Below are 14140 nucleotides of genomic sequence, written 5' to 3'. Positions count from 1 at the left end.
TGCCTCTGCCTCTGCCTCTGCCTCTGCCTCTGCCTCTGCCTCTGCCTCTGCCTCTGCCTCTGCCTCTGCCTCTGCCTCTGCCTCTGCCTCTGCCGTGCTGGATTTAAAGGCATGAACCATCACACCTAGCCATATTTTTTATTAAAAAAGAAGAAGAACAACTTTAGGCATATGTAGTCAATGCAGGTACAGAATATTCCCAACTTCTCATTTCTTTTGTTGGGTTGGCTTATATTGGGAAGGCAGTGAATAGAAGAATTGGATATCAGTGTCTTACCAGCAAAAGGAGGAATGTCCTGTTCTGGACAAAGGTCTTCCCCATCATTTCCATTGTCCTATCCCTCCTCTTGGAGTCCTTTCCATGTATCAGACCCTGAATAGAACTGCTACAAAACTAACTCACTAAAATAACTTAAAAATAAAAAACCAAAACCAAAACTGAATATCACCAAAGTCTGTCAGAGACCCAGCCCATTTTTCCCCCTGGAATCTTTCCTCCTCAATCCAGTTCATAGCTGCACAGTTCTGAGCCCTAGCCTGTGCATGACCCCTAGCCTGTACTGAACTAATTCTACTGTTGTTCAAGGCTTTGCTGCTTGTTTCCAAACAAGGGGCATCTAGCCCCTGAGAAAATATGGGCATTACTGTATTTAGCTATCATCATCATAACTGCCCTTGAATGGATTCCTCCAAATTTAAGAACTCTACTGTGTTTCAATTACAGTGGCCCCTGGGCAGAGGTATGAGGATTAATCACATATCCAATGTAGAAAGGAATAAAATAACCAACACTTAGTGATATCTCTGAAGTTTTACTCACTAAAAACCAGCCCAGATATCACGTAGCCTTAAGGGGGCAGAAGTGGATACAAAGTCTTTATTCATCTGAGTTCAGAGCATAAGCTCTTTAACCCTAAGTCATAACATGCTCCCATTGTCTAAGGTTTGTCATAAATTAAGTACTCAAGTGACTCACCGTGAACAGACAAAGGTTTAAGTGAATCCATTTCCTTCCTGTGTAAAAGGAAGGAGGGTTAATTACCTTGAGGATCTCACCTAAGTGGGAGAATAGAAGAATTAGTGGGTAGAAGCAGAAATCTGAGCTGCTAGGTGGTGCTCTGCTGTCACCAGCAAACAGCCACTGCATTATTCTAGTTGATCTTCAGGCCTGCAGTACTGGCGTCCTTCCATTTAGATCCAATCTAGATAGGCTTTCAAGAGGCCGCTGTCATTTTTCAGAATGTTTGAAAAACAAAATACACTCAGACTTTCTAACCTTGGAGTTTTGGAAATCTGAAATATACATAAGATGAGAGGAAAGAGCCTGACTTTGATTACCATAGAGCAGCATAGCTGGGGGCTGCCATAAAAACTTAGAAAATTGAACTGGGCCTGAACCATGACAGTGCCTCCTTAATGCACAGCGCTCTGGTTTTCAAGTGCATTCTTCCCTGTATTATAGGAAATGTGGATGAAGTGATAAGTGAGTTTAAAAATGATTGCATAAGTCAAGTGCACTGTCACACTGTGAAGCATTTGCCCCAGGGGACCAGAAACAGAATGCAGCCTCATTTCCTTTTATGTGTTCTCTTGGGCTGCAGAGGGTTTCTGATGATGGCCTGGTTGGTTGGTTGGTTGTTTACTAAATTGACATAATCTTAGGCTGATTTTTGTTGTTGTTGTGCTATGAGGAATTCTCTTTCTTTCTCTCTCTCTCTCTCTCTCTCTCTCTCTCTCTCTCTCTCTTTCTTTCTTTCTTTTTATCAGAGGGGGAATATTCAAAATTAAAGACAGGTATTTAGAAAGAAGAGGGAGGGAAAGGAGACAGAGCAAAAGAGTTGAGCCTGTGAAAGAAAACCGGGGAAAGAGTCCATCAGGAGAGATTTATAAGTTGCTATAGATACTTGAAATTCTTAAAAGGTTGCTGGGCATGTTTTAAGTCTAATGAGCCAGTAAAAATTAAGTACACAGTTCAGTCCCCAAGACCACTGAAATAAAGAGGAAACTCCAAGCTGATGGCAGTGCGGGCTGGCTCTTGTGAGAGTGGCTGGCTGGAGGAGTGAGGCTCTGCCTCTCTAGGATGAGTGTCAGGGTTGTATTGTTCTTAGGGATGCAGTTAGCAGTAGCCACAGAGCCTCAAAAGAATTTCCTGAACACCAAGACAAGAAATGTGTTCCAGTGTTGTACACTCCCCTGTGACACCATTGGCCCTGCTTGTCTGCTGGGTTGGTGGTTAATGAGAGAGACAGCAGTCTAAGTCTATGTTATTAGTCAATGTTGGTGTTAGCTTTCTGTCTGCCCAGAGGGTCGCTAAAAGCAAAAACAGAGACAAGAAGGAGCCATGGCCTGATATCATTTCAAGGACACACCTCTAATGACCTGACTTTCCCCCACTTTGTCCCAACATGTCTGTTTTGATTAGCACCATCAGCTGGGACTCCCTTAACACATGAGTGTTTAGGGTACTCTGTCAAATACAGGGCATGGCACTAGTGATCTTGAACCAGCTCTGAGGGCTGCTCTGACGCACACTCTTTTTTTTTTTAATGCTTCTTTTGTTGGTGTGAACCAGCTGTCACAAGGAAGTGAAAGTGACTTGAAGGGGGATCAGAGCACCAGACAGACTGAAGGAAGGGTGGACCTGCATCAGGGTATTCAGTCTTCTGGCTATTGCTAACTGACAAACACATGCCAGCTGCCTTACTTCACCATGACTAACATGAAGACCAGAAATGCTTTCCTTTAACCTCATCTTGGCAAAGGAGGGGCAATGTATATACTGTAGAGTCTAGCCTGGGGTGTAAGCTTGAGACTTGAGGCTCCATATTGAGAATTCAACCATTATCATGGCCTTAAGATATGAAGGTCTGTAGCATGCCCTTTCAGCCCATTTTTCTTTCTTCTTACCCAAGTGAAGCAAACTTGTAACATTAGGATGCCCCACCTTGAACTGTCCAGGCTGCTCAGGCTTCAGAATGCCTTGGCAAGGAAGTCCCATTGAGGGTTACCTGTAAACATTCAGATTCAGGCTTAAACATACTAAAAGGAGGGCTGATGTAAAACTAGCTCCAGGTTCAATAAGATCCTTTTCAACCAATTAACAATAATAGGTGGGATTGATTAAAGAAGGCAACCAGTACTGACCTCTGGCTTCCACAGGCACAAATCCATATGAATGTATACACAGATATGTACAATACACAAGAATTTCATTAATACACACAAGTAGTTGATATCTAGCACCATAAGAAAACCCATGAGACAAATATTAATAAGGAACCATTCTTATTATGCAAATAAACCAGAAATATAGTGACAGCCAAGTCACTATATGATTAAGACAGAACAAAATTCTAGATACTTCATTTTTGGGTTAAGAAATTTGAAAGGTGGAACCCCAGCTTTTGCCCACTTACATAAAATGTACAGTGTGTTGGAATGAGATGGGAAATGAATCTAGTTGGAGTTCTAAAACCATGGGTTCTAGGAGTGAAGACAGAAGTTCCAGGGTATCAACTGTATTATTTTTCCAGTAATTCCAGTATACCTGGAAAGAAAATAAATGTGACAGGGAAAGATTTGTTTTGGCTTACAGTTCAGAGATATACAGTCCATCCTGGTTAGGGAAAGAATGGGGAGGAACATGGGGCAGCTGGTCATATTTGATCCTGTATCAGGAAGGGATGGTAGTGCTCAGCCCACTCTCTCCTTTTTTTCTCCCTTCATTCAATCTGCAGCCTTAGGTCAAGGGTTACTGCTCCAGCATTGAGGCTGGCTCTTCCATGTTGAGTTCAGTCTCTCTTTAAACTTTCACCCAGGCCCAAGTCTCTGGGGATGGTTCTAAGTCTAGTCAGGTTAGCCATGAAGATAGATCACTACATCACCCCATTATTAAGTGTGCTGTAGGCAAGCCCCAAGTCTCACGGAGTATGCTAAGCATAAAAATTCCTACCAAGGACTTACAGTTAAAGTTTGGAACTACTCTAGAGAGATGAACATGTCTTCAATCAGATGTCATAATGGATGAGGTAATTTGAGGTCCAAGATGGATTTTTTAGCTTTGTATGTGTGCTTGCAGGTATACATGGAAATATATTTTCATCTGTGGGCCCAAGTTTGATGTCAAGTGTCTTCTTCAGTCACTTTCCTTCTTATTTTATGAGACCAGCATCTCTCTTTGAACCTGGAGATTCCCCAGGTGGGCTAGAATACATAGGCATCAACAGCCTGGCTAGAGAATCTTATTTTCCTCAGCTTCCTTGTAGCCAGAAATGCAGGCACGCGCTCTTGTCCCAGGCCTTTTGATGTGTCCACTGTGAGTCTGAACTTAGCTTCCCATGCATATGTAGGAAGCACTTTACAAACCAAGCTGTCTTGCCAGCTCCTACTTTTGCATCAGAAACCTTTATTATTTAGGCATTTTTCAGATCTATGTTTGATTTTGGATGTGCTGTTTTGTGGATATTTATCACAACCATTTCTCCGTTAGCCTTCCCCCCCCCCCAAAGTTCCAAACTTATTAGTGTTCTTTCTTTATTTATTTTTATTTTATGTACCTTGGTATTTTGTCTGCATGCAGGTCGGTTTACAAATGTTGGATGCTCTGTAAATGGAGTTATAGATAGCTGTGACCTGCCATGTGGTTGCTGGGAGTTGAACTTGTGTCCTCTGGAAGAACAGTCTATGCTCTTGACCCCTGAGCCATCTCTCCAGTTTTGCTCTCTTTAATCATGATTTGGGAGTTGATCTGTCACTGCCAATTTGATTTAAAATATAATGTGTCTTTTGGTACTAAAAGCAAACCCAAATATTAATACTAAATCACGTATTGCCTAATGTTAAGGCCCTGAAAATTTGGAAGAGTTCCGAATTTAGCCCTAAGTACTCTATATGAACTAGTCATCAGTGGTAGTAACCTATCCCCGTCAGAGTGTTTTACAGCTTAAGGGGATGGGTTAGATCCTTCCTTCTGCATACATCCTTTTCCATCACACTTCTGTTGGACTTTGCATAGTATATATGCTTATCGTTTTTATTTAGCATCACCACCAAAGGTACTAAAGTAGATTAAAAACAGACCCGCCTAGGCCAGCAAAAGTAATTGCAGTGGTCAGATACAGCAGAGGAAAGCTGAACAGCTTCAGTGAATCCCCCCCAGTTCTGTGGGACCATTCTGTACCAGGGTAAATTGATCAAGAGCAATGTGCTCTCGAAGTAGCTAACATGCAGGGAGGTAATAGTCCCTCATTAGAACCCTATCAGTTGGCCCTTTATAGCCTATAGAGTGGAAAATAGTGTATGGAGTTGAAACGGGATCCATTGTCTTTTGACATCTTACATAGTAAACTGAATGATGTAACATTAAGGCAACAGTGAATTAACAGCAATATGCTGCTTATTTCTAAGTAGGGCATTTTTATTATACATACAGGAGGCGCTCTGCTCTTGCTGTGGGGTAGCAGCTTTAGGTTTGAACTGCTTAAACTTGTAAAACTTAGGTATAATTAATGTATAATTAAATGCACATCTTAACAGTGCTCAGTTGGATGAATTTTGACCAATATAGTCACCTGTGAAATTAACACCATAATTAAACTAATGAGGTAGCCCTCCTGTCCATAGTTTCTTCTTGATCCATTTTAATCCACCTCAACTATACTCTTTAGTCTCTCCCTGGGCAGTCTTTGATTGACTTTGTATCAGTTTGGGTGAGCTTGCATTTTCTTGAAAATTATGTAAATGAAGGCATGTGACACCCATTTTAACCGAGCAAAATGCTTTCAGTTAGCTTCTTGTAAGTTTTGTTCTTGTTTGTTCCATATCATCTCATTGCCCTTTATTTTAGGCACTTCTCTATTGTGTGAGTCTGAGGTAGTGATTATCGATTATTAAGTACTGATGGACATTTGAGTGTTTCTACATTTTTATTTATTTTCATTTTTCTTACTAATTTACCAGTAAAAGCATTGTGAACTTTTTGTGCAGGCTTTCTGTGGACATGTTGATCAGACGCCTGGATAAAAAACCAGGAGGAGAGATTGGGCCGTATACTGTAAATATTTGACTCCCTGGATTTACGATGTGCCTTGTACTACCTACTAGCCTGTGGCACTGTCAGTCACTCAACCCATTAGATCCAGCAGCTCCATTTTGGAAAAATTAAGTGATGTGCTTCCTGGAAAGCAGTGTTGCCCTGTGACTGTGCTTAGTTTTTAGGACGCATTCATCTCTTTCATTCCAACTGCAATTACTGGTTAACGTCAAGTTTAAAACTATAGAAAGTTTCAGTATTGAATTGTCTAAATACTACTTCATTTAAAAAAGATTAGTATTATTGTGTACATTTGTTTCTCTCTCTCTCTCTCTCTCTCTCTCTCTCTCTCTCTCTCTCTCTCTCTCTCTCTCTGAGTGTGTGTGTGTGTGTGTGTGTGTGTGTATGTCTCTGTGTTTGTATGTCCCACATATACAGGAGCATTCATACCATGGCATACATGTGCTTAGAGGACAGCCTTTGGTACTATATTCTCGGATTTCACTGTATCGTCCAGGGATTAAACTCATGTCACCAGACTTTCATGGCAAGCAGTTTCACCTGCTGAGCCATCTTGACCCCCTCTACCCTTTACTGGTGAGGAAAAATCCATCCCTGTGAAAAATAATGATTTCATCATACTGCTCAACAGTGGAGCAAGCAAAATCTACATTTATCAGAGCAACATGAAAAGAAACAAGCAGCTTGATAATCTGTCAAGCTATGTTTAAGTCCACAAGCTAGAGGTACTAACCTTTCTCACTCTTCTCTTATGCCAGAGGCACAAGAATACGACATTGTCCTAAACCTTCAGTCACCTTGAATTCTAAAAACAGTAGAGTGTCTTCATGTCATTGTATAGAAAGAACCGTCAGACTGAACTCAGGGAACCTGGTAGGGGAGCTGGCAGAAGGACTGGAGGAGCAGAGGGAATTGCATCTCCATCAGAAGAACAACATAGGCTGTCCTGACCACCCACTTCTCCCAGAGACTAGACCACCAACGAAGGAGTGTATCTAAAGGGATCTTTGGCTCCAGATGCATATGTAGCAGAGGATGGCTTTGCCCAACAGCAATGGGGGGTGAGACCCTTGGTCCCAGGGAGGTTTGATGCCCCAGAGTAGAATGGGGCAGTGGGGTGGGAGAGTGTAGGTGGGTGGGGGGAGCACTCTCATACAGGCAAAAGAGAGAGGAGAGGTCAGATGTGGGATGGGGTGGGGGTAGTGGAAGGGTAACTGGGAAGTGGGATATCATAGGATGGGGGTGGTGGTGGAGGGGATGACTGGGAAGTGGGATATCATTTGAGATGTAAACAAATGGAATGATTAATAATAATAAAAGAAAAATAAATAATACATAAATAAGAAAGAAAGAAGTCTTGATGAGTGTCTGGGAGTCATGCTGCCATTTTAGTCTCAAGGGTGAAAAGCAGGGAACACCACAGGCTGTCACCATTAAAAGGTCTAAGGTAGACCTCCCTCCATTGGTATGGCAATAGCATGGACCTGGGTGGACACTCCCCTTTCTGCAGAATAGTGCTTGAAAAAAAAAAGGGCCATCTCCAAAAGAGACAAATTTCAAGCACACATCCTGGTCAGACACAAGGACAGTATGATAGTCTCCCCTTCCATTGTATGGCCCACTGTTCTTCTTGGTGCTGGCCTGTGTAGGCAGAGCGCTATGCTGCAGTTCATTTTCATCTGCTTTTCAGCTACAGCTGGATGAGCAGATGCCAGTGAGTGATGGTGCCCACTAACTCCCCCATGCCCGTTCATGTTTTCATATTTATTTTTATACATAGCCACTTTCCCTTGGAGTAACATTTAGAATGCTGACCCCAATGGAGAGGTAATGGTTTAGAAATCCTGCAGTGTTGATAAATACTGATGTAATACATCACAGCCTTCAGCTGCTGAGCGATCGTAATTTGGTGGATTTTTTAGATACACACTTAAAGAGACTTCACTGTCCTCAATACATTCATCTTTGGTCCCCCAACCTCCTTACCTAGGAGGGTTCTCGAGATTAATTTTAGAACCAATTTTCAAATCTTTGTTGAGCTTTCTCAGTTAAAAACCTGGCTCTCAGGGTTTCTGGGAGGCAGACGGAATGGAACCCTCACGCCAAGGCTCTCTTTGGATCTTGACGTTTAATGCAACATTTGCTTTTCGTCCTGAGTTAGGGAAAGAATATTTCACGGGTGCTGACATTTTGCTTTTGCTTTTCGCCTATTCAGTTGGTCCATTGGGACAGTGTTTGTGTATTGACTTCACTTGCAGCCTCCAGGAAGGCAATCAACTTTTCTTCAGCGTTAAGAGAGTACGCCCTATCCGTGGGCAGTGCCTCTTAGCATTCTGCCTTGGTACAAAGCATACATTGAATTTTGCTCCCTTCAGTAGGTTGGTAGAGTGTTTTCTCTGAAAGAAACTCAACTGCTAGTCATCTCTCTCAGAAAAAACTGTAAGCCTCATTTTGTGCAAGTATATTTATAGGGAGACTCTAATCTTTGCCTTTTCAAAGAGAAGGAGAAAGAAAAACAAAACCAAAATCAGATAGCCAAGAAAGTCCATTGTTGATTTAATTTCAACATTTGCAACTTGGTAATCATATTTTACTTATTACTGTCAAGGGCATAAATTATTCAGCATTGTATGTTGGATATTATTTCACTTCTTCATTATAGAAATTGATTGGCTTGCAGTAAAAAAAAAAATCAGTAATTTTCCTTTGCTACTCATTGCTCTAAAGTGTTTGCTGAGTGTAAATGAAGGTATTAAAATGGTAGTCCAGTGTTCATGGTAACCACACCCTTTCTAACTTGTAGAGTAGCTGAGTATGGTAGAGTACACTGTACTCTCAACACAGGGAAGGTTGAGGCATGAGTCATGGGTTAGAGGCCAAGCTGGTCTGTGTTGAAAATTGTGGGGCACCTGCTGTCATACAAACCAGGACAACAGCAGCAGCAGCAGCAGCAGCAGCAGCAGCAGCAGCAGCAGCAGCAGCAACAGCAGCAACAGCAGCAACAACAACAACAAAGACGATGATGATGAAGACGACATCGACGACCATGGGTTTTTTTTTTTTTAAACCTACTGAAACCTCTCCACATTTTACTCTTGGACACATTCAGTTGTGCTATTTCCTACGTAGTTTCACCTGTGTTTCCATTTTGACAGAGTGATTCCCATAGAATTGATTATCTCTGGGAAGGCTGTCAAATGCCAGTCTGAAGACAGCTTTGCTCAAATTGTCAATTTTATAATTTTTAGGTTTTCATTTCTTGCATTTGCTTCCTTAGTTCTGAATGAAAAAAAAAAAGAAAAAGAAAAAAAAAGATGATTGACAGGTATGACTGTTTAAAAATCTTGTGATCACTTCAGCAATTTTACCAGTATTCTTTATTTTATTTTATGTTCATGTAACATAGAAGCAGCCTGATGATCTGCTTAAACAGAGTATCCGATTTCCTGGAGGTGACTCAAGAGTAGAGTCATCTAAGGCAGGAACAAGACTGATGTTACATATTTACTTTTCTTACTGACCAAGAGGGTTTTGTTTTGTTTTGTTTGTTATTCTTTCTGCTAGAAACCCGGTTCTGAGGGCCCACTGTGCATCTACCATAGGCTCACTGTGTGCCCACTGCAGATCTCCTTCCAAACAGACAGCAAGTCCTCTGAAGATCCACTGCAGATGCATGCAGCCTTTCCCCTGGCTGGGATGAGACGGAGGAACTTGCAGCCCCAGGTTACGTGGACACCCTTGATGCAGGAGTTGCAGGAAGAGCAGAGGCTTGGCACCATACACTAGGGTGCAAGGGTGACAAGAGAGGGTGTGAATGAAGGCAAAGCCTCAGATTGCAGTGTGTGTCCCAGGACATTGGGGTGTGGGACCAAAGACAACAGTAGGTGTAGAATGTAGCTGACATAAAACTACAAGTCTGTTGTGGGTGGCAGAGCAGAAGTGGCACTTCACCAGCCTTTGGGGGCTCAGAAGGTTATGAGTGAGTCCAAGACTGAGAACTGAGCTGTTTATACGACTGGGATTTGTTTCTGCTTTGATGTGATTGTAACTGGGCTCTGGGTCTGCCCTCTTGGAATAATAAGATGTGCAGCTTATTTTTTATTTCATAGGAGCCTACAGTGAAGGGGCTTTTGGATTCCTAATGAGAACTTGAACTTTGAAAATCATTGGAATGCTGTAAAGACTGCAGGACTTTCTAAGTGGTATCATCTTTTATGGTATCAATGTGAGATCTTAGAAACAAAAGGCTACAGTTTAAGGTGATGTATTTGTGAGTCAAAATTGGCAAACTGTATAATGTAGTCCTTCCCTCCCTCCTTCCTCCTTTCCTTTCCCTTTCCCTTTCCTTCCTTCTTTTCTCCTCCTCCTCTTCCTTTCCCTCCTCTCCTTCTCCTTCTCCTTCTCCTTCCCCTTCTCCTCCTCCTTCTTCTTCTCCTTCTTCTCCCCTCCTCCTCCTCCTCCTCCTCCTCCTTGTTTTGTGAGACAGGATTTCTCTGTGAGTCCTGGAACTCACTCTGTATACCAGGAGGAAGCAAGCCAGTAAGCAGGGTTCCTCCATGTGTCCCAGCATTGACTTTCCCTGATGTTCTGTAAATTGTGAGCCAAACAATCCCTTTCTTCTCTAAGCTGCTTTTTTATTATGGCCTTTCAGTGCCTCAGAGAGGGACTAAACATTTACAATATGGGTTAGGTAGCTGTGATGTGTTTGGGCCAAAAGTATTTCTTTGATTCTCCCTACTTGAGATTAGAAGCTGTCTTCAGGAAAATATGATTTTGAGTACCTAATCTTTCCTACCTTACAAGTTGGTTTTTAAGATGGAGGTAGATCATCCAACCACTGTTACAATAGTAGCTACCTATGATATTGCCTATGATATTCCCCTATTATAATTGAGATTGATGTAGCTAAGTCTCAATGACTTTATTATATTTCAGAAGCTGTAGCACCCAAAGCAAATACATTGTATAAAGTGTAAATCATCTTAGGAAGATTCAGGATAATAATCTAGAAATCATTTTTCATAAACATTCAAAACTGTTAAATCCAAGAAAGTTGTCTAAACACACACACACACACACACACACAGACACACACACACACACACACACACACACATACAAGGGGGAAAGAACATTGATTAAAAGAATTGTCTTCGGGTAGCATTGCATTGATCTTAATTTCCATCTCTTTCTATTTGCTGTCCTGGGGATTTGAACCCAGGCCCTTGGGCATTCCATGCAATCACTCTAGCACTGAGCCATACGCATCCCTCTTATTCTTTATCTTATCACTCTGTTGTCTTTTCAAGTAATAGCTTTTTAAGCTGGAAAGCCTAAACTTACATAGGGGCAGGGGAGAGCTTTTGCTTGTCAAGAGGCTGAATGTAAGCAATGAACTGGTCATTTAATATCCTGACAATCACTGACCCCACTTCCCTCTCCTCTCTTTAAACATCTTAAAACATCTTTAGTTTGTTATCTTGATATAACCTCTGCACAAGTACTCAGAAAATCAAGACACTTAATCATTATGTAAATTAGGCAGCAGAGACACATCTCTGACAGGAGAAATAACTAGAAGCAACCATCTTATTAACTGGTGGCCGTAGATGTGACACGTTCTTTGTGTAAATGAAATTGATAGTGAAACATGCCGGAGCCAGCTAATATGTTTTAGAAATGGGACATTCTTAATTAATTCAGCTTTGTTAGTCAAAAGCCTTAAAATTTTTATAGAGATGGTTTTTGCAATAGTCACATTTTTTTTCTCCAGTAAGTTTACATCTGAGAGAGAGAACAGGGTAAATATCAAATACTAAATGGCATCCTTCACACCCTCAAAACATAGTTTTTCTTCTCCTATTTTCAGTGTTCTTGGCTGTCAGTCATGTAACATACTGAAAAGTTTGCATTTAAAGCTTACTCATTGAGTTGATTCTCCACTTTGATTTCCTGTTTGAACACACCCCTCACACAGTTTGTAGGACTCAGCAGAGCTCACAGGCACGAATCATTTAAATAATTTAGAACTTAGTAAGCCGGGTCAGATTCAGGACTCTTTGCTGTGACCCTAGATTCAAATAGATCTGACCTCGCTCACCTTGTGGACAAATACAACAATTATTATTTTTTTATTGTTGTGTGTATTTCCAGATTTATTTTTATTCATGTGTATGTGTCTGTGTGAATGCTGCATGTGTTCCAGTGCCCACAGAAATCATAAGGGGGCACCAGATCCCCTGGAGCTAGTGTTGTAGGCAGTACTTGGTGATGGGAACTTAACTGGAGACCCATGGAAGAACAGTATATGCCCTTAATTACTGAACCTTATTCTAGCCTACAGTCATTTCTTTTTTTTTTTTCTATCTTTCCTTTCCTCTTTTTTTTTTATTATTAGATATTTTCTTTATTTACATTTCAAATGCTATCCCGAAAGTTCCCTATACCCTACCCCTGCAGAACTTGATCCCTTATAAAATGATTTTTTCTGTTGTATAGTCCACCACCCCCACCCTGGGGGAATATGACAAAATGCCTGCTTATCCTAGATAGGACGCTGACAACACACCAAAGAAACCATTCCACCCAAACCTGGCATAGTGAAGCAGTGAGTTACCTACAAGAGGATGAGTGAAACGTTACTACAGGGAATCAGGATGATAATTCACAAAAGCTACATCCCTAGAGCTCGCTGAGTATAACTCAGATAGCTCCACTGGTTGAGACCCTCCTCTCTCTGGCATTACTACTACCTGTATAACTTCGAAGTAACATTTCTGAACCCTGTGCCTAAAACACGTTTTTCTGATCCTTGTCAGTTTTACTCATTTTCTTTGCCTTAAGTAGGATTGGTCTAGGAAGGGGGAGGAGTTTGTAGGAGATAGCCATACAACCTGAGTTTATAAAATTGTTGCTTTCACATTAGCAAGACAATGGAAATGCCCTCTGGTGGTGTCGGGAAATATGAATCAGCAAGTAAAATATTGAGAGCTCATAGTCCTTATACAACGGGAATGTAGATGAACCTAAAGTATCACTGGTTTCTCAAATCCAAGCAATGATCTATACTCACGAGGTCAGTGTGTAAGAAATAAGGATGAATGCTAGAGCTGAGTTGCTTAGTGTGATGTAAATGTTCAGCCTGTAGAAAAGCCAAAGTTCACCTTCTGATTCCTGCACATTAAGACTCACCCCGTATTTACACGTATCACCTTTCTGTAGCTATATTTTTATGTGGATGAAATATGGATAGCTATTGTTTTTTCTATTTCAAAGTGAGTTTTAGTTACTATGAGAGTTCATTTCTAACAGCTGTGGTGGGAGGCATTTTAACCACACCTCTAATCTACATTTTTATGACACCTGTAGTCTGATGCCAACTTTCTAAGCAGGGACAGGGTCTACTCTTTTAGTGTATGTCAGAATCCCCAGAGCTTCTGCTTGGCACCATTACAACCCCACACCTAGAGTTTCTGCTTCAGTGGGTCCCTACACCTAGTTAGGCAGGGCGATGTTGGGGGATCTTACTGTGTCATATTGTTTTTAGTAAGAATTTATAGTAAAAGTAGTCTAGTCTGTCTCCGATGCTTTCCCTTCTAGTAAGAATTTTTATTCACACCAGTGGAGTTCTTATTTTTGATTACTGAATTCAGCAATCAAGAAACAAATGTCTCAGATGAAACCACCTTTAAGACATTGTGTAATGCTGATGGTCTTGTGGTGGGTAATTCTCTCAGCTCTTCATCCCAAAGGCATTAGATATGATCCCCACTAGGTTAGTGTTTGCATGGCAGGTATGCAAGGAAGAGGCCTTTTAGAATGATGTATGGTTTATCACTTTGTAGCTGCCTCTGGATTATTTTACAAAGAAATAGCAAGACTCACATGAATGCTCTACTGCGTGGGCTTTCGTACCATACATACCAGATTTAAGGCATGCCAAAATATCTAGAGAAGTTAGTCAAGGAAGTGATGTATATGTTCCCTAAACAGGGACAGCACAAAGGACATGTGACAGCATCTGCCAGAGGTCACCCGCAGGAGTAGGTGCTTCAGAGTCCCCAGTTTCCTAACCTTGACCAGTTTTCT

At 41.4% G+C, this 14140-nt stretch overlaps 1 protein-coding gene and 1 long non-coding RNA gene across 10 annotated transcripts in view; both read left to right on the top strand.

The window, feature by feature from the left end:
* LOC115062603 overlaps window positions 1–10283 on the top strand; it is a 13359-nt gene extending 3076 nt beyond the window's left edge. The window contains exons 3-4 of the long non-coding RNA XR_003842551.1: window positions 9617–9775; window positions 10162–10283. This is a non-coding gene — a long non-coding RNA (uncharacterized LOC115062603). The remainder of the gene's footprint in view (window positions 1–9616; window positions 9776–10161) is intronic.
* The window catches only part of Unc5d (unc-5 netrin receptor D), a 537305-nt gene that overhangs the window by 89561 nt on the left and 433604 nt on the right, over window positions 1–14140 (top strand). The gene's annotated exons all lie outside the window — the stretch shown is intronic.

The sequence above is a fragment of the Mus pahari genome, chromosome 19 (genome assembly GCF_900095145.1).
Source record: "Mus pahari chromosome 19, PAHARI_EIJ_v1.1, whole genome shotgun sequence".
NCBI classification, from domain to species: Eukaryota; Metazoa; Chordata; class Mammalia; order Rodentia; family Muridae; genus Mus; species Mus pahari.
This window is presented reverse-complemented; position numbering and strand designations above follow the sequence as displayed.